The sequence below is a fragment of the Triticum aestivum genome, chromosome 7B, assembly GCF_018294505.1.
Source record: "Triticum aestivum cultivar Chinese Spring chromosome 7B, IWGSC CS RefSeq v2.1, whole genome shotgun sequence".
Taxonomy (NCBI): Eukaryota; Viridiplantae; Streptophyta; class Magnoliopsida; order Poales; family Poaceae; genus Triticum; species Triticum aestivum.
Window position 1 is genome coordinate 7,385,740 of NC_057813.1, and position 21,283 is coordinate 7,407,022.

The 21,283-nt window shown below is 49.8% G+C and overlaps 1 pseudogene; it reads left to right on the forward strand.

Annotated features, from left to right (window-relative positions):
* The first annotated feature begins 18,387 nt into the window (after positions 1-18,387).
* Positions 18,388-21,283, forward strand: part of LOC123157539 (metal transporter Nramp2-like) — a 16,780-nt pseudogene continuing 13,884 nt past the window's right edge.

Here is a 21,283-nt window from a genome sequence, read left to right on the forward strand (position 1 = left end):
TGAGATACATGTGTGCTTTTTCATTGTGATGTGTGAGGAATTGAGGATTCATCCATTTTCGTTGTTACTTGTAAGTAATTATGTGTCACTTGATTGTTGGTTGTTGTATATAATATAAATATTTTTTACTTGGAGCATCTCTTGTATCTTTCATTCCAAACGAGGAAATCGGAACCAATCATTAATAGTAGAATTCCCGTGCGTTGCTACGGGCCTTTAAAAAAAATCTGACTCCACATATGAACGTATCTAAAACTTGAAGAATTTTTTGTCCCTTTCAGCGACATCATCTTGAGACCCTTGTTGATGGAGTCCTTTTGAACGTCAACATAATCCCCTTAGTTAAACTTTTTCCGTTTTATTGTGCTACACACATTGACTTATAGTGACTTGCGTTGTACAAATTAACTACAACACATGGACAAATATTATACCAGACATATACTAATTATCATAGGTTGATGCATGCATCTCCTAATTTTCAAAGGTTACAATAATCAACATGGGCGTATGTCATACATGAGTTATCGCGTTGCAATGCTGATTTGGCACTTGAACAAGACATGCTGTCACTACATTTTAGTTCTTTACACAATTCTTCGAAAGACAGCTCCATCCTTCATCGTCATGTAATATTGTAACCTGAACCAAAATAAGATTAGAATTTAGAAACTAATCAATTGTTGTGAGAGAACAGTGTATGGTATGCGTACAATGTCATATATACTGAAGAAATTACCACATGAATTAAAAATCAAGTAAAGTTGTATATCAAAATTGTATCTCCACCAAAGTTTTATCTCAAGCTTACTATTAACCTAAGGGAATTCAAAATTAAAGCTTAAAAATCATAACACAATAGTAAGAATTCAATAACGTTCATTATTCCATAGAGGTTCTGGAATGGACATGATGCAAAACCAAAAGGACAATCAAACCATAATAGTTAGTATGAAAATGATTACCATCAGGAAACAATGATTTTCTTGAAAATTTTCCTTCTGGAGCTACTGACATGCACATTACTATTAATCTAAAAAAACATGCACTTTACTGAGATACGAAAAATTATGATACTACAATAAAACTCTATAATTGAGTAGAAAATGACCAAAAAGGAGCGCTCCATGTGCCTACATGACCATACTTTTTAGAAATGTCACAAGCTGCTTTATAAAAAGTTAAACACAACTTACCTGCTAAGACTACAAAACAACATCTACTATCTTTTAGGTGTTTGGATTACAGAGCTCACCAATATATATGAATTCAACTTTCTGGCTAACACCGATGATAGGAACTCCTCTTGTGCTTCAGCTCAAATCTCTAGTAGCTGAGTATAGACCATCCTGTTACTAAACAACTTCATGCTACCAACATCCCTGCCATAATCGTGTCCTCATCTGACACACAGTCATAATTCACACCGCGGCCTTGATAGTGCAGGGAGCTGCAAATTGAATTTGATTGCTCATAACCATAAAACAGAAAGGGAAGAGTAAAGATCAAATCCACCTGAGCAAACACTAGTTGTTGTGTGGTTTATATGTCAGGAATCATTGTCAATGGATATAAAAAATGTTGGGGCATCGGCTATGACGTATGAGATTGATTCGACTCACCTTGCGGCGATCCCATTGACGATGATGACAAACCGGCGGCGACGCCCTCATGCCTCAGGTATGGTGATGTGCCGATGCCGATTGCCAGCTCGGAGCCCATGTCATGGTACAGCAATACCGAGTATCTGGGCACGATTTCCCGGGCGTTGCGGCTGCGGAGGTTTAAAATTCACACGTGTTATTTAAAATGAAAACATAGGTTTTAAACATAAACACGAAGAAATAGGTGTTCTCTTAGAGAAAAGTTGTAAAGAATGAACTATATACACCAGATATTCATTACATGAATCAGAAGTAGAAGCGCTACTACAGGCAGGGGCGGAGCTACGTACAGCTACCCGGTGTCACTGGCACCGGGTGCAATTGTGCACTTACTTATTAGCTTAGTGTGTAGGCCATTCAATTGTTTGATATGTAGGCATGTGTTCTTCTATGTGGACACGGGTAATTTTAAGTCCGGATCCGCCCCTGACTACAGGACAAAAAATATATATTACAACCGGTTCTTCTATCTGTATGTAACCGTGCATCGTTAAGCTCAATATACTTCATTTTTCGCCGAAGTCAAGATCTATTGCGGCTCAATGCAAGCAGCTTCAATACTGAACCTTCGATATACAATGCAAGCCCTTGTCTATATAGTTGCACAGTCAAAGTTGATTGCAATATTGAAGTGTATCTCAAGAGCAGCAAAATCATAAGCTCCTGGGTTCTGGCACTTGCCCAGCTGATATAGTTCAAGCAAGAAAAACTTATTCAGTAAACTAAAATGGAAACTTTTTACAAAGTAGAGGGGCTCGATGTTAAGCAATGGTTTCAGGTAACTATCGGGTTCAACCAGTATTATGCTACCTTCTAATAACCATGGAAGATGATCCAGGTCTCAGTGAGAGATATAAACAGTTGCAGTGCGCTCAACATCAAGAGGAAAATTTAAACAATCAATGTGCCCATTGCAGGTGCTCCAATAAATGCAATAAGCAGAACTCAAATAAAGCAACATCTCTAGGACTGTCTTCTGAAAAATATAAATGGAAGACCAGGTAAACTTTGCAACAGTCACTACACCTTTTACGAAGAATCAATCGTTTATCATAATTTTTTGACGGGCTACGACTATCATTTTCAGCAACCAAAATGATACAATATATAACACAACAAAAATGACCTACTAAGTGCAGGTTGGAAGAAAAAGAGAGATATGGGTGGTCAAACTCTCCTGGAAGCAGAGAGATCTTATCCTACAAACTAAAGGCACATAGCAGCATATCCAAATTTCTAGCTTTCTGTACTTGCAGGTAGTGAAAATTAAGCAGACAATGTTAGGAGACTCGAAAGAAGGCTTGTGCAGGTTAGTATTTTACTACTTAAATCTTTGAGGCTCTCCTCATCTTGTTTTGAAATAGCTCCCCCTTAAGACTTCTTCTGTCTATGTACATCATTGATGTATCTATGCAAAAACATATACAACAATGATTAGGTTGTACAATGTGACAATACAACAATCAGCACATTTTTCTTCTATCCTCTTCTATCTATATCGATCTACCATACAACAAACAATATACAATACAAAAAAATCTAAACAATGTCATTTTTATCCACACAACAATCTGTATACAAGGTAAAATCTATCTATCTTCTTCTGTCTATCTCCCATTCATCTAAAAATTAGCAGTTTAGCACACAAGGTCGATTTTATTTTAAAGAAATCAGCAACCCACTTTTATTCACACGACAGCAGAAGGTCGCATCATTCATGCAGCAATAGTAACAAAGAGTATCCTCTTCTTTACTGTCTAATTCTTCATCAGCTTCTATAACCTGTCAGAGCACCATTATTCCCTAGACGCTGCAGATGATTCGGTAAGAAGAAGCATGGGTTACCCTCAGACATGTCATGTGGGGCGCTGCATACAGGCGCGGGCCGCGCGCCCAGGAGCAGCAGCCGACGGCCACAGCTAGCGAGGCGTGATCGGGGCAAGGAGTCTTGATCCTACGTTGGTTCCTAGAGTCCAGGAGTAGTTTGTTAGGCATAGTTTCCAGTTTGTTAGAAGCCCATAAGGCCTTTATATATCGTGTAATCTGCACCCTTTGACGCAAGCAATAAATCATTATCTCCTACCTCTTCCTCTACTCCTAATCTCGTCTCCTGCACCATTGAGCAGTTAGGCAAAAACCCTAGCGCTTCTATCAACCGAGACTACGAACTACGTAGTCGAGGTCCTGCTGTCTTGGGCACCAAGGTCCTTGACAACTTGGTATTGGGTTCCAGGCGATCCTCTTCCTCGTCCACGCTACCTCCGCAGCCCGCCTCCGCCCCTGCGTCCACGACAAGCCCACCTCCATCGCCACCATCTGCCGCCGCCTCGGTTACTTCCGCCATGGCAGAACCAACCACCGCTGATCTGGCCAAGATGATCGAGGCCTTGACTGCAACGGTGGCGTCCCTGCAGACGTCTGTCACTGCACTGCAGAAGGACAAGTCCACCTCCTCGTCGGGCACTGACGGGGGCCACGGCAGGCAGCACCACAATGATCGACCACCCCGGTTTCAGAAGATGGACTTCCCCAAGTTCGACGGCAAGTCCGATCCTCTCGCATTCATCAAAAGGTGCGAGTCCTTCTTCCATCAACAACGGATCACCGACGAGGAGAAAGTGTGGATGGCGTCATACAATCTCGAGGGTACTGCCCAACTGTGGTATATGCAGGTCCAGCACGACAAGGCCACACCTCCGTGGCGCCGCTTCACCGAGCTGCTCAATCTCCACTTCGGGCCACCTCTGTGCGCTAACCCGCTGAGTGAACTGATGGCGTGCAAGCGCACAACGTCCGTCGTCGACTTCCAGGAGCGGTTTGAGGCGCTCCTTCCCCGGGCAGGCTCCTTATCAGAGACACAGAAGGTTCAGATCTTTACCGCGGGACTCCAGCCACCCCTCAGCCTCGATGTGGAGATCCACAACCCGCAGTCCCTCGCTGTCTCCATGAGTCTCGCCCGCAAGTTGGAGCTGCGCGACCAGTGCGCGCTCGCCTCCGCGCCACCGGTTCGTTTTCAGCAGAAGGGCATCCTGCCGGCGCCCGTACCACGCCTCGCGCCCCCCGCACCGGCACCACCAGCCGTACCCTAGCATGGCCCCAGTCTGCCGGAAGGGCGCCAAATCAAACGCCTGTCACAGGCGGAGATGGAGGAACGCCGTCGCCTGGGCCTATGCTTCAATAATAATGAGAAGTTTGGCAGGAGCCACAACCGCGTGTGTCAGTGCATCTTTCTCCTCGACCTGGCGCCAGACGATGACGACGACGACACGGCCTCCGCCACCACTGATGCCTCACCGGCCGACCCTCAGATCTCACTCCACGCAATCTCCGGCGTGCGCACGAGCGAGACCATGCAGATGCATATCACACTCGGGGGTGTCTCCCTCCTCGCCTTGATCGACTTCGGCTCCACCCACAACTTCATTGCCGAGGAGGCGGCCGCCCGTGCTACACTGCCATCCCCCACCCCCGAGAAGATGCGCGTAACGGTGGCCAACGGCGAGCGCGTTCCGTGCCAGGGCGCATACCGCACAGTGTCCTTCCACATCGACCAAGAGGCGTTCTCGGGGGATTTCCTCGCCTTGCCGCTCGCGGGCTACGACGTCGTCCTGGGCACGCAATGGCTTGCGAGGCTGGGAACAGTCCTGTGGGATTTCCGCGCCCTCTCCATGACGTTCTGGCGGGGGGGCCATCGGGTGTGCTGGCGCGGCATTGCAGGACCGGCGAGACTAGCCTTGAAACCATGCAGCGGCCGCGACTTCCTAGACGCCATCATCACCGAGTTCGACGGCATCTTCGCTGAACCCTCCGGCATGCCACCACCCCGCAGCCATGACCACGGCATCACCCTTCTCCCCGGTTCCGCCCCGGTGGCCGTCCGTCCGTATCGCTACCCGGCCGCCCACAAGGACGAGCTGGAGCGTCAGTGCGCCGCCATGCTCGCCCAGGGCATCATCCGAGCGAGTTGTTCCGCATTCTCCTCGCCGGTACTGCTGGTCCGCAAGCCCGACGGGTCATGGCGCTTCTGCATCGACTACCGCGCCCTGAACGCCATCACCATCAAAGATGCGTTCCTGATCCCGATGGTGGACAAACTCCTCGACAAGCTCCGGCGCGCTTGTTTCTTCACCAAGCTCGACTTGCGCTCCGGCTACCACCAGGTGCGGATGCGTGCAGAGGACATCCCCAAGACCGCCTTACGCACCCACGATGGCCTCTACGAGTTCCTGGTGATGCCGTTCGGCCTCTGCAACGCGCCGGCGACGTTCGAGGCACTCATGAACGATCTGCTGCGGCCGTACCTGCGCCATTTCGTTCTCGTTTTTTTGACGACATCCTCATTTTCAGCGAGACGTGGGCGGACCATCTCGGACATGTGCGCACCGTCCTCACCGTCCTGCGCCAGCATCGGCTCTTCGTCAAGCGATCCAAATGCGCGTTCGCCGTCGAGTCGATCTCCTACCTAGGTCACACCATCTCCGCTGCAGGAGTGGCCATGGATCCGGAAAAGGTGCACGCAGTGGCCGAATGGCCGCAGCCACGCTCGACGCGTGTGGTCCGGGGGTTCCTCGGCCTTGCGGGGTACTACCGCAAGTTTGTCAAGGAGTTTGGCGTGGTCGCTGTGCCCCTGACGGCCCTCCTTCGCAAGGACGGTTTCTCCTGGTCGCCAGAGGCGGCAGCAGCTTTTACCGCCCTCAAGACGGCGGTCACCACGGCTCCCATCCTCGCATTGCCGGACTTCTCACGGCCGTTCATCGTCGAGTGTGACGCCTCTATGTACGGCTTCGGGTCCGTCCTTCTTCAGGACCAGCACCCGGTGGCTTTCTTTAGCCGGTCGGCCGCGCCTCGTCACAGTTCTCTGGCAGCATATGAACGGGAACTCATCGGCCTGGTGCTTGCTATTCGTCATTGGAGACCATACCTCTGGGGGCGCCAATTTGTGGTAAAAACTTATCACTACAGTCTCAAATTCCTCCTTGACCAGCGTTTGGCAACCATTCCGCAGCACCATTGGGTCGGCAAGCTCCTGGGGTTCGACTTCACCATGGAGTACAAGGCCGGTAGTACAAACACGGTGGCGGACACCCTTTCCCGCCGCGATACGGAGGAGACGTCGGTCATGGCGATATCGGGTCCTCGCTTCGACTTCATCGATCGCCTCCGGCAAGCTAGATCAATCGACTCGGCGCTCGTCGCGCTGCGCGAGGATATCACGGCAGGTACGCGGCAACAGCCGTGGTCGCTCTCCGACGGCCTTGTCACTTTCAACGGCCGCCTCTACATCCCGCCGTCGTCCCCACTACTCCAGGAGCTCCTCACCGCAGTGCAGGACGACGGGCACGAAAGCGTCCTACGCACCCTGCATCGTCTCCGCCGCGACTTCCACGCGCCTAACCTTCGCAAGACGGTGCAAGAGTACGTCCGCGCCTGCGGTACTTGCCAGCGGTACAAGTCCGAGCACTTGCACCCCGCCGGTCTGCTGCTGCTGCTGCCGGTGCCCACGGGCGTGTGGACTGACGTCGGCATCGACTTCATGGAAGCGCTCCCTTGCATGGGCGGGAAGTCCGTCATCCTCACCGTGGTGGATCGCTTCAGCAAGTACTGCCACTTCGTGGCGTTAGCCCACCCGTACACGGCAGAGTCGGTGGCACAAGTGTTCTTCGCCGAGATCGTGCGCCTCCATGGCGTCCGCAGTCCATGGTCTCAGACCACGACCCCGTCTTCTCCTCGGCTTTTTGGCGGGAGCTCATGCGCCTCACCGGGACGAAGCTGCACATGACGTCGGCGTTTCATCCTCAATCGGATGGCCAAACTGTTGGGGAACATTGCAGAAAATAAAAAATTTCCTACGGTTTCACCAAGATCAATCTATGAGTTCATCTAGCAACGAGAGAGAGGAGTGCATCTACATACCCTTGTAGATCGAGCGGAAGCGTTCAAGAGAACGGGGTTGAGGGAGTCGTACTCGTCGTGATCCAAATCACCGGAGATCCTAGCGCCGAACGGACGGCACCTCCACGTTCAACACACGTACGGTCAGGGAGACGTCTCCTCCTTCTTGATCCAGCAAGGGGGAAGGAGAGGTTGATGAAGATCCAGCAGCACAACGGCGTGGTGGTGGATGCAGCAGCGATCTCGGCAGGGCTTCACCAAGCGTCTGCGAGAGGGAGAGGTGTAGCAAGGGAAGAGGGAGGCGCCAAGAGCATGGGTGCGGCTGCCCTCCCTCCCGCCTCTTAATATAGGGACCCTAGGGGGGGCGGCGGCCAAGAGGGTGGCTTGCCCCCCAAGGCAAGTGGAGGCGCCCCCCACCCCTAGGGTTTCCAACCCTAGGCGCAGGGGGTCCAAGGGGGGGCGCACCAGCCCACCAGGGGCTGGTTCCCCTCCCACTTCAGCCCATGGGGCCCTCCGGGATAGGTGGCCCCACCCGGTGGGCCCCCAGGACCCTTCCGGTGGTCCCGGTACAATACCGGTAACCCCCGAAACTTTCCCGATGGCTGAAACTTCACTTCCTATATATAATTCTTTACCTCCGGACCATTCCGGAACTCCTCGTGACGTCCAGGATCTCATCTGGGACTCTGAAAAACTTTCAGTTTACTGCATACTCATATCTCTATAACCCTAGCGTCACCGAACCTTAAGTGTGTAGACCCTACGGGTTCGGGAGACATGCAGACATGACCGAGACGCCTCACCGGTCAATAACCAACAGCGGGATCTGGATACCCATGTTGGCTCCCACATGCTCCTTGATGATCTCATCGGATGAACCACGATGTCGAGGACTCAAGTAATCCCATATACAATTCCCTTTGTCAATCGGTATGTTACATGCCCGAGATTTGATCATCGGTATCCCAATACCTCGTTTAATCTCGTTGCCGACAAGTCACTTTACTCGTACCGTAATGCATGATCCCGTGACCAGACACTTGGTCACACTGAGCTCATTATGATGATGCATTACCGAGTGGGCCCAGAGATACCTCTCCGTCATACGGAGTGACAAATCCCAGTCTCGATTCGTGCCAACCCAACAGACACTTTTAGAGATACCCGTAGTATACCTTTATAGTCACCCAGTTACTTGTGACGTTTGGCACACCCAAAGCACTCCTACGGTATCCGGGAGTTGCACAATCTTATGGTCTAAGGAAATGATACTTGACATTTGGAAAAGCTCTAGCTAAACAAACTACACGGTCTTTGAGCTATGCTTAGGATTGGGTCTTGTCCATCACATCATTCTCCTAATGATGTGATCCCGTTATCAATGACATCCAATGCCCATAGTCAGGAAACCATGACTATCTGTTGATCAACGAGCTAGTCAACTAGAGGCTCACTAGGGACACGTTGTGGTCTATGTATTCACACGCGTATTACGATTTCCGCATAACACAATTATAGCATGAATAATAGACTATTACCATGAACAAAGAAATATAATAATAACCATTTTATTATTGCCTCTAGGGCATATTTCCAACACAAACGGAGGCTGCTAACAAGATCATTGTTATGTACCTGCGTTGCCTCACAGGGGACCATCCGCGGCAGTGGCTACGATGGCTTCCCTGGGCCGAGTACATCTACAACACCGCCTACCAGATGACGACTCAAGAAACTCCATTCAAGCTCGTGTATGGCCGCGACCCTCCCACTATTTGCTCTTACGAGCCAGGCGACACGAGGGTGGCGGCCGTGGCAAAAAGCATGGCGGAGCGAGACAAGCTACTCGCTGATGTCTGCTATCGACTACAGCAGGCGCAGGCGGTCTACAAGTCCTACTACGACAGACGCCATCGCGACGTCAGGCATATAGTGGGCGATTGGGTGTGGCTTCGTCTTCGCCAGCGTGCCACATCTTCTCTCAACTTGCCAACCAGGGGCAAGCTCAAGCCACGCTTCTACAGGCCATACCGCATTTCCGAGGTTGTCAATGATGTCGCCTACCGCCTGGAGCTACCAGCGCGCTCGTGCCTCCATGACGTGTTCCACGTGGGCCTCCTCAAGAAGTTCTTCAGCACGCCTCCAACTGCACCGCCGGGTTTGCCTCCGATCCACAACGGTGCGGCTGTCCCGGAACCAGAACGCGTGACTCGTTCATGCCTAGCACGCGGCGTTTGCCAGCTCCTTGTCCACTGGAAGGGTGAGGCTGCATCATCGGCAACATGGGAGGATCTTGACAGTTTCATCGAGCGCTACCCCGCTTTTCAGCTCGAGGATGAGCTGCTCGTCGAGGGGGGAGAGATGTCATGTGGGGCGCTGCATACAGGCGCGAGCCGCGCGCCCAGGAGCAGCAGCCGACGGCCACAGCTGGCGAGGCGTGATCGGGGCAAGGAGTCCTGATCCTACGTTGGTTCCTAGAGTCCAGGAGTAGTTTGTTAGGCATATTTTCCAGTTTGTTAGAAGCCCATAAGGCCTTTATATATCGTGTAATTTGCACCCTTTAACGCAAGCAATAAATCATTATCTCCTACCTCTTCCTCTACTCCTAATCTCGTCTCCTGCACCATTGAGCAGTTAGGCAAAAACCCTAGCGCTCCTATCAACCGAGACTACGAACTACGTAGTCGAGGTCCTGCTGTCTTGGGCACCGAGGTCCTTGACAACTTGGTATCGGGTTCCAGGCGATTCTCTTCCTCGTCCACGCTACCTCCGCAGCCCGCCTCCGCCCCTGCGTCCGCGACAAGCCCACCTCCATCGCCACCATCCGCCGCCGCCTCGGTTACTGAAGGAAATATGCCCTAGAGGCAATAATAAAGTTATTATTTATTTCCTTATATCATGATAAATGTTTATATTCATGCTAGAATTGTATTAACCGGAAACATAATACATGTGTGAATACATAGACAAACATAGTGTCACTACTATACCTCTACTTGACTAGCTCGTGAATCAAAGATGGTTAAGTTTCCTAGCCATGGACAAAAGAGTTGTCATTTGATTAACGGATCACATCATTAGGAGAATGATGTGATTGACTTGACCCATTCCATTAGCTTAGCACACGATCGTTTAGTATGTTGCTACTGCTTTCTTCATGACTTATACATGTTCCTGTGACTATGAGATTATGCAACTCCCGTTTACCAGAGGAACACTTTGTGTGCTACCAAACGTCACAATGTAACTGGGTGATTATAAAGGTGCTCTACAGGTGTCTCCGAAGGTACATGTTGGGTTGGCGTATTTTGAGATTATGTTTTGTCACTCCGATTGTCGGACAGGTATCTCTGGGCCCTCTCGGTAATACACATCACTTAAAGCCTTGCAAGCATTGCAACTAATGAGTTAGTTGTGGGATGATGTATTACGGAACAAGTAAAGAGACTTGCCGATAACGAGATTGAACTAGGTATTGGATACCGACGATCGAATCTCGGGCAAGTAACATACCGATGACAAAGGGAACAACGTATGTTGTTATGCGGTTTGACCGATAAAGATCTTCGTAGAATATGTAGGAGCCAATATGGGCATCCAGGTTCCGCTATTGGTTATTGACCAAGAATAGTTCTACGTCATGTCTACATAGTTCTCGAACTCGTAGGATCCGCACGCTTAAGGTTTCGATGACAGTTATATTATGAGTTTATGAGTTTTGATGTACCGAAGGAGTTCGGAGTCCCGGATGAGATCGGGGACATGACGAGGAGTCTCGAAATGGTCGAGACGTAAAGATCGATATATTGGACGACTATATTCGGAGTTCGGAAAGGTTCCGAGTGATTCGGGTATTTTTTGGAGTACCGGAGAGTTACGGGAATTCGCCGGGGAGTATATGGGCCTTATTGGGCCATACGGGAATAGAGGAGAGAGGCCAAAAGGAAGGAGGCCTGCGCCCCCCCCCCCTCTGGTTCGAGTTGGACAAGGGGCATAGCCCCCCTTTCCTTCTTCCTCTCCCCCTCTTTCCCCTTCTCCTACTCCAACAAGGGAGGTGGAATCCTACTAGGACTAGGGAGTCCTAGTAGGACTCCACACTTGGCGCGCCCCCTCCTAGGGCCGGCCTCCTCCCCCCTTGCTCCTTTATATACGGGGGCAGGGGGGCACCCCATGACACACAAGTTGATCTACGTGATCGTTTCTTAGCCGTGTGCGGTGCCCCCTTCCACCATATTCCACCTCGGTCATATCATCGCGGTTTAGGCGAAGCCCTGCGCCAGTAGAACATCATCATCGTCACCACGCCGTCGTGCTGACGGAACTCATCCCCGACACTTTGCTGGATCGGAGTCCGGGGATCGTCATCGAGCTGAACGTGTGCTGAACTTGGAGGTGTCGTACGTTCGGTACTTGGATCGGTCGGATCGTGAAGACGTACGACTACATCAACCGCGTTGTCATAACGCTTCCGCTTACGGTCTACGAGGGTACGTGGACATTACTCTCCCCTCTCGTTGCTATGCATCACCATGATCTTGCGTGTGCGTAGGAATTTTTTTGAAATTACTACGTTCCCCAACAGTTACTTCCGCCATGGCAGAACCAACCACCGCTGATCTGGCCAAGATGATCGAGACCTTGACTGCAACGATGGCGTCCCTGCAGACGTCCGTCACCGCACTACAGAAGGACAAGTCCACCTCCTCGTCGGGCGCTGACGGGAGCCACGACGGGCAGCACCACAACGATCGACCACCCCGGTTTCAGAAGATGGACTTTCGAGGGGATGGTGGCGCCCTAAACCTAAGCGCTCGCCGCTCACCATGGCTTTCGAGGGGAAACAGAGGAGTTTGGGCCCGTGGTGGGCTTTCTTTTCTTTTGAAAATTAAATAAATTGTATTGGTGGAGTTTGGCCTGTTCTTGCGATCGATAGAGACGAACGAAAAAAGTGTGGTCAACTGCAATTAATCAAAGAGAATCTTTCCCTCTCGTTAGGGTTTCCTCTTCCTCTCGCCGCCCGTGGCAACGTTGAGAAAAAATCTTCCCTTGCCGCCGTCCCGTCGGGATTTTCCTACTCAGGCTGATTCAGGGGCAGCCTGGTGCTGCCGCCCGGCCTTGGTGGGTGTCCTGGAGGAGGCGACACTAGTTTTTTCTTTCATCTGCTAGGGTTCGACGGCAGAGGCAACAAGATCGATATGAGAGAGATCACCAATGGTGTAGCAATCGGGATCAGCTATAGATGGCAGCGAAGGTGGGAACCTTGACAAGCTGATGCAGGGGCTCGCCCTGAAGGAGGATGACCTAGATGATGTTATTGTTGTGGAGGACGACGCACCACCGGATGAGGATCTACAATGGATGATTTTGGCCCGTGTTCACATGGACAAGTCTTTCAGCACATATTGGTTCTTCCGTAACATGAAGTCAGCCTGGGATCTCGCGAGGGGAGTCAAGATCAAAACCCTAGAAGATAATCTATTTATCATGCAGTTCAACTGCCTAGGGGACTGGGAGAGGGTAACCCAGGGAGGGCCTTGGCACTTCCGGGGGAATTCGGTGATCATTGTTCCTTATGATGGCTACTCCAAACCTACATCCATTGAGCTCTTCAAGTTTGAGATTTGGGCAAGAATCATTGATCTTCCAATCGCATACCATGGAAAAGTGAAGACGTTGGCTGCTAAGATCGGCGAGTTTGTAGACTCAGAACCACCTTCTTTCGACTTCGAAGGGAATTTTTACAGGGTGAGAATCCGTCTAGATGTTCGCAACCAACTCAAGAAGGCGACTTCCATAGTCCGTGGGGGTCAGAGGGAGATCTTTGTTGTGAAATACGAGCGGCTCCCGGACTGGTGTCAGGTATGCGGCATGATGGGACACGAGTTTAAAGAACACGGAGATGGTGTGCACCCCCCCTCGGCCTTGGTTTTCAAGAACTTGAGGGCGCCGTCCACGACTGCATGGGCATGAGGCGTCGTAACAAGGGGAAGAAACAACCCAACCAAGCAGGAGGAGGAGCTAGTTCTGATCTGGAAAGGGACAATAGTGCAATGGAGGGAGAAGATACAGATATGGAGGAGACTGACCAGAACCGAAGGAGATCTTCGGATGAGGCCGCGGCTACTGCCACGTCCATGGCATCCAAAGGGAGCCTGGTCCTTGTACCATCGGTTAACCAAAAGGGAGGGGCGGGTGTGGTCCCAATAAGCCCACCGCCAAAGCAGGATCCCAAGCGATCCAGAACGACGCAGCAATCAGAGAAGGGGGCAAACACGGTGGTGAGGAAGAACCAGACGGTCCTCAAAATTCAAGATGGAACAACGGCGGCCTCCTCGTCGGAGGACCGCCGAGCACAATGAATCTGTTAAGCTGGAACTGTCGGGGTTTAGGCAACGCCCTGACAGTTCAAGAATTACGCGAACTCACGTTAAAGTTTGTCCCTAGAGTACTCTGTATTTTGGAAACGCAAATTAGCCAAGAGAGAGTTGAAAGTTTAGCAAGTACTCTAGGATATGATTGTTCTTTTGCTGTTGGTTCCACCGGTCGAAGTGGTGGCTTAGTTTTGTACTGGAATAATGAAATAAAAGTTGAAAATTTGGGTTACTCGCAATACCATATTGATGTCAAGGTGTCGGAGCTGAGGGGCAACCCGTGGAGGCTCTCGTGTTTTGATGGAGAAGCCCAAACACACCTAAGACACAGAACTTGGGATAGGATGAAGAATTTGGCGTCGCTAAAAGATATGTCATGGGCATGTATAGGCGATTTCAACGAGGTACTTCGATAGGATGAACATGAAGGAATAGGCCAGCGAAGCCAGACACAGATACAAGGTTTCCAAGACGCGGTTGATGTTTGTGGCCTGATTGATCTTGGCTTTCAAGGCCAAAAGTGGACATTTGAAACGAAAGTTGTAGGAGGTACGTTCACAAGGGTCAGGCTTGACAGAGCGCTCGGCTCTGCCGAGTGGTGCGCACAATTTCCCCTTGCAGTGGTAGAACACCTTACTGCTGCAACCTCTGATCATTCTCCTATTTTGCTAAAGCTCGATCCACCTACTAGAGGGACGGTAAAGGAAAGACAGTTTCGCCATGAATGCATGTGGGACACGCATCCCGAGTTGATCCCCACGGTCCCGCATGCATGGGAAGCCAACGACCCTAATCTGACGGTGGCTGAGGTCCGCCCGAACCTAGAAGCCTTGTCTAACAACTTAGGCGAGTGGAGCAAGGAGACTTTTGGCAATGTCAAGGCTGAGATCAGAAAGCTAAAGAAGGACCTACAACGGCTAAGAAGTGACCCTCTGTGGGTTGGCCCGAGCCATGTTGAGATCAAAATTAATGATTGTTTAATTGAGCTATATCTGCGCGAGGAAGTGATGTGGCGTCAGAGGTCTAGGGTGGAGTGGCTCTCTGCTGGCGACCGGAATACACATTCTTTCCACCTTCGGGCGTCGATGAGACGGTGAAAGAACTTGATTAAGGCCCTCCAGAAACAATATGGGCAACTAACAGAGGATCTTATGGAGATGCAGCAACTTGCCCAAGAGTTTTATAAAAATCTCTACACTTCAGAAGGAGTGGAAGGAGTAGATGATGTTCTCCAGCATGTATCTTCGAAGGTAACAGTCGCTATGAAGGAATCACTTATGGCACCATACAAGGAGGAAGAAGTGAATAAGGCGTTGTTCCAAATGTTCCCTACAAAGGCGCCCGGCCCCGATGGGTTTCCGGCGCACTTTTTTCAGCGCCATTGGGATATATGTGGAGCCTCGGTCACGAGGGCAGTTTTGAGCATAGTCAGAGGGGAGGAGAGCCCGGCCTGTGTCAACGACACAATGTTGGTTCTTATTCCAAAGGTATCGAACCCCACTTTGTTATCTCAATTCCGACCTATAAACCTTTGTAATGTTTTTATAAGATAGCTTCCAAGGTACTAGCCAACCGTTTGAAGTCAATACACCCAGACATAATATCAGAGGAGCAGTCGGCCTTTGTTCCCGGAAGACTTATTTCTGACAACATCATTTCAGCTTATGAGTGCTTGCATTTTATGAATAAGAACCGGTCAAAGAACAACAACCACTGTGCGCTCAAGCTCGATATGATGAAGGCATATGATAGAGTTGAATGAAATTATAAAACACCAAGTTCTAACCACATGCAAAGATTTAAGTCCAAAGTTGACATATATATTTCAAAAATGAGCCAGTACATTTCCTTTTGTACATAATAAGAAAATCAAGTTCTTCTATGGATAGGACCTCTAACAATCATCCATAATAGGAACATTCTGTTTTCCTCAATGTGTGAATAGACTTTAGTTTATGGCATACATACATGGATTCAAAAGCTATAAAAATAGATTTCCTAAAAAAATTGGTTAGTATTTAGTGGGCTGGTAATTTATCAAATTAGTCGTTCTGTGCTCATCATTTTTCATGTATGTTGGGAGGTGGCAATTTACTGCATTTTTTAGACATACTGGCAACCATGTGGCGTACTAATGTTTCTCATATTTGCCATCAACAGGTGAAGATCTTGCTTGTTTATCTTACCTGTTATATCTTATTGTTTTGTATAATTTCGGAATGCTAGGTATTTGATACATCACATAGGCCAATGGTCAATTACATTCCTTAATAAAGTTATAGTTAAGCATTATTTATGTTGTGATTATGTAAACTAAAGAACATAGCATGGTTAAGACCATCTCTGTACACATGTGCGCCACTTGTGCCATGCCCTCGTCCATAAGCTTTACCAAAGATATCTCTACAAACAAATCCATGTTCTCAAAACACCGAATTGTAACTAAACAAGTCAAATGACAGTGCGTTCCCTGGAACAATAAACTTAGACATAGAGACATTTATTGGTTCAAACATGGGGGAGGGGGCATTGGCCCCTTCAGCTAAATAGCTTGCCCCCTACTAGTATGTTGTATTCATGGTGTAAATGTTTTTTATATCAATTGGACCACCCTAACCCGAAATCCTGGCTACGCCACTGCCATGGACATATGGAGGCGCGTAGGAGTTGACGGCGGCGACGACCGGCGGAGTCTTGTGGTCAAGCGCTGAGGCAGATGGAGGCGCGTAGGAGTTGACGGCGGCGACGACCGGCGGAGTCTTGTGGTCAAGCGCTGAGGCAGATGGAGACGCGTTGCCGAGGCCCACCTGCTTGCCGAGGTCCGCCACGCCGCCGGAGGCGAGGTCCGCGGCGACGACCGGTGGAGTCTTGTGGTCAAGCGCTGAGGCAGATGGAGACGCGTTGCCGAGGTCCACCACGCCGCCCGGCGGCGCGCGCCCATCCGCCGCGCCGGCGGCGGTGAGGAGGAGGACGGCGAGCTGACGATCCATGCTTGGGGCGTGGGATTGGGAGTGGAGGAGGAAGAGGAGTGGGTTTGGGAGTGGAGTGGGGCGATTCCATCCTCCGGGGGCGTTGATATGGGGGGGGGGGGGGGGGGGGGGAGAACTTCCCCATTTGGGGTTCCTCTCGATCCAATGATTAGCGAGGGGATCTTGCGAGCATAGGGAAGGAGGAGGGCGTTGCTTAACGACGGCGTGGGATTGGGATTGGTTTGTTCGTTCGTCCTCTTGCAATTTTCCGCTACTGGGCCATTGGCATCCCTCCCTCGCTGCCCATTGGCCGGTTTCAACGTCCCGTGGATCCACACCCATTTCATGCCGATCCCAGCCGCCCATCTAAATCCAATGACGTACAAATCACGCACCATTTCTCCTGTAAATAAACCCCATCCATGGTTTGTTAGGGATATAGCGTCGGAATGGGTCATTTGGTAGATTTCCTCACAAATTGTACAACTGAAAGCATGCCTTTTTTTTTTGAACACAGGATTAAAGATCGGCATATCGTCTATGAGCACCTCCGAAAAACTGAGCCAGCATATCATCTTGAAGCTCGAGGCCGAACATGGGGTAAGGGAAGCTGGTACGGACACGGTTGACTCCTAGTCTTCGGACGCACAGATCGTTCCCCGGCTCGAGGCCGGACACGGGGTAAGGGAAGCTGGTCCGGACACGGTTGGCTCCTGGTCTTCGGACGCAGAGATCGTTCCTGGCTACTATGTATCATATGATCGTGAGCACGCACCTGGCTACTATGAAAAAGGCATGCATCATATGATCGTGAGCACGCACCTGGCTACTATGTATTACAGTACTTTCATTGTTTAATTAACACGATTAGTAGCTTTGCCATTAGAGCATCTTCAGCCGCTGAGCCCTCCAGGAGGCATTTTTTTCGCCGGCTGGGGGGCTACCGGCGAAACATTTGGCATTGGTTTCAAAATTTTCAGAGCCGTCTCCCCAAAAGGCTGTTTCTTTTCTTTTTTTTTATTGTGCATGTCATTTCCACAAACACGTTGTGGGCAAGGCAGCTCGGAGACAACGACGCTGGCCGTGAAGGCACGGATTGCCGAGGAGGCGAGCTCGGCGGTGGCGAGCTTCCGCTGGAACAGCCAGGAGTCGCCTGCCTCGCTGAGCCACTGGCGATGGCGTCGCAGCAACAGAGCCGGAAGGATGCCGCGCCGTCAAAGCGAGCGGAAGGCAGACACGGCGTCGGCCTGGACGAGATCGAAGGCGGTGATGACGACGCCGCCCCAGAGCGGCACGATGCCCCCGGAGAGGATCTTGATGGCAATCGCGCTGCCGATGACCTCCTGTATGTCGGCGCCGACGAGCGCGAGCTCCGTCACGACCCAGAGCGCGCGTGTGGCCCAGGGCGGGTACTCCTCCCGGCAGAGCTCGGCGAGGTGCTTCCCGGTGACGACCCCGAGGCGCGCGAAGAGCAGCTGCACGAGCGCGCCCATGACCGTGGCCCAGAGCAGCAGCCAGAGGAGCTGCACGAGCGCGCACATGAAGCCGGGCCCCGTGAAGCGCCAGAGCTTCCGCCAGGAGAAGGCCGGGCGCGCGCGCAGCGCCGGGGTCGCCGTTGTCGTCCGGCTCCGAGTTGGAGATGGAGATGGAGACCTTGCCGTCCGAGTCGTATGATTGGCAACACGAAAAGCCAGCGTATAGTAATGGCTGGCAACACGAAAAGCAGATGGATGTCACGTCGCTACTTGCTAATTTGAGTTCAAATGCGTATGATTGATCAAGTCGGCACGTTGCTATCTGATAGAGAACTTTGAGCTATTCTAAATAGAGGCTGTCCCTGGCGCTGGAACCCTAGCCGCCGCCAGGAGACCCAATCTTCCAACGCCGTCCTCCGGCGGCTCCCCGAGGTCGTCGGTGGTGAGGGGGGTCGCCGGATCCACGCGTGTGGATCGTTTTTACTCCCTCATAGTTTAGATTTTTAGGCTGTTCATCGTCTTTGTTTCAGCGGCGACGATGACAATGCTGAATAAAGCTTCTTCGGATCCTTCCTTGACAAGGCCATTGGTCCTATGGTTGGGGATGGATTTGGAAACCAGTATGTTCAAGCAAGGATGGCGTGGCGGCGGCGCCATCCTCGTGGTGGACCTGTGTCCTCGGGCTCCGCCGTTGCGACGGCGTTTGCTCCAGCGTCGGCGCGGAGCTTGGGAGGTAGTGCAGGAGCGGATGCAGATTGTGGTCTGCATCGACGACATCTGGAAGACGGAACATGTGCTGGGTTCGTGGTTCGTGGATGACAGGTATGGTTTTCTTCCGCGATGTCTTAGTCGCGGTGGGGTGCCAGATCTGGAGTTCGATGGCGTGTCCGGGGTGTTGCCCCGGTCTGATTCGTTCAACGGTAAGGGCTTCACTTTTGGTGAGTCACCTTGGAGGTCCGCAAAGCTGCATATCAGCGATGGAGCCGCGTCGAGCTCGGGTGAGGAGGTGATCCATCATTCTTTTCTTCGGTGGCTGCTGTCGTGGTGCCGGAGGCAGGTGATGGGCGTTGGTCAAGTTAAGAGATATTTTGCTATCTTTTCACTTTTGTCATGTCGGTCCTTACGTGACTTGTACTTTAATCTTTATGATATGAATGAGACACGTATTACCATGAAAAAAAAATAGAGGAGAGATTCGCTGAAATAGTTTGGATTTTACAATTAATAATTAAATTGCACGCCTAATAGGATTTGGCATGTCTCCGGGCTCTCTTGTTGCTGAGCTCCATCCATCGTCTATTTCTTCCGTTTCACTCCATCCATCTTCTATTTCTTCCGTTTCATCAAATTACCTGAAATATTAGTGTTGTCCTAAAAGCTAAAACTTTACTCAAGCTTGACCAATATATTAAAAGAAATGCTCATGAATATTGAATGAAAATATATCTTATAGGGAATAATGAAACTAATTCAGTATCATAGATGGTACTCCCTCCGTCCCCCGCAAAAAAAAAGGTACTCCCTCCGTCCACATATAGAGGGCCTAATACGTTTTGCGAGGTTATCTTTGATCATGGGTTAGCACAATAATGTATGATATGTATGTTACACAAAGTATACCATCGAATTCGTATGTGAAAGGAGTTTCTAATGATACAATTTCTATATCATACATCTCATATACTCATAACATTATTATTGGACAAAGGCTACCTTAAAAAATGTATTAGGCCCTATATATGCAGATGGGGGAGTAATATATATATATATATCTATATACAAGAAATGTTACATATGACAAAATTAGAACTTTAAGTAATTTAGAATGGAGGAAGTGTTTTGTGAATATTGATAATTAATATATAGTGATTTCAACCTAGTAGCTTAGGTATAATCACTTTTGAAATTGCAAGTGGCACTTACCGTATGTTGTCGAGCTGCCACTGTCTTTTGCAGTTCTTCACTGCTTTTAGAATCCGTTTTGGGAGGAAGAAGATAATCACTTGTCAGCACAATTTACAACAATAATTGGTTGAGCTAAAAGAAATTTGATACAGGATAAAGTTAGAACTCTTAAGTAATTTAGAACCGATGGATTACTTGTCATGATATGTAACATTCACAAGTAATTTATAATTAAATTCAACCTAACTACTCCCTCCAATCCATAACAAGTGTTGTGGTTTTAGTTCAGACTTGAACTAAAACCATGACACTTATTGTGGATCGGAGGGGGCAACTTACATATCATCAGTTTTGAAATTGCAACAGGAACATATCCTATGGATGCCAGCTGCCACTGAGTTATGTAATTCTACACCTTTTTTGGCATTCAGGTCGGGAAGAAGAAGGTAGTTACTTCTCCGCACAATTTGAAGCAATATATTGTACTTAAGAGCATCTCTAGCAGACCCCACATCCCGCCGACCCGCATTTCATGTTTGCAGTTCACGAAAAAACTGTTTTGCAGGCCGGCGCGTACGGCCGCAGAGGCAGACCCCGATACGGGTCGGCTTTTGCGGGGTCTGCCTCTGCACCCCCCCCCCTCGCGCGCAAAATGTAAATTTGCATCTCAACTTGCATTTCTTTGCATTTTCAACCACATTTCATACATAGGACATCACCAAATCTTTGTTAGAATAGCAAGACCAAAGAAAACAAGAACCACAAGTATGCATTTTAGAAGATTTTCAACTTCCATAACTGTTCCCACTAGTTGAAGCAATATCTTCTCCATGCACTCATTGTTGATCTACGGATTTTTGATCTTGCATTCTTCATTCTTTTTCTTTGGTTCTAAGAAAGAAGTAGACGTTGCTTCCCCTCTAGTTGCACATGCATGCGCTTCATTGCCTTCGATTGCACTAAGGAGTGCACAAACGTCTATCAGTTTTCTTTCTATCAATAAATCA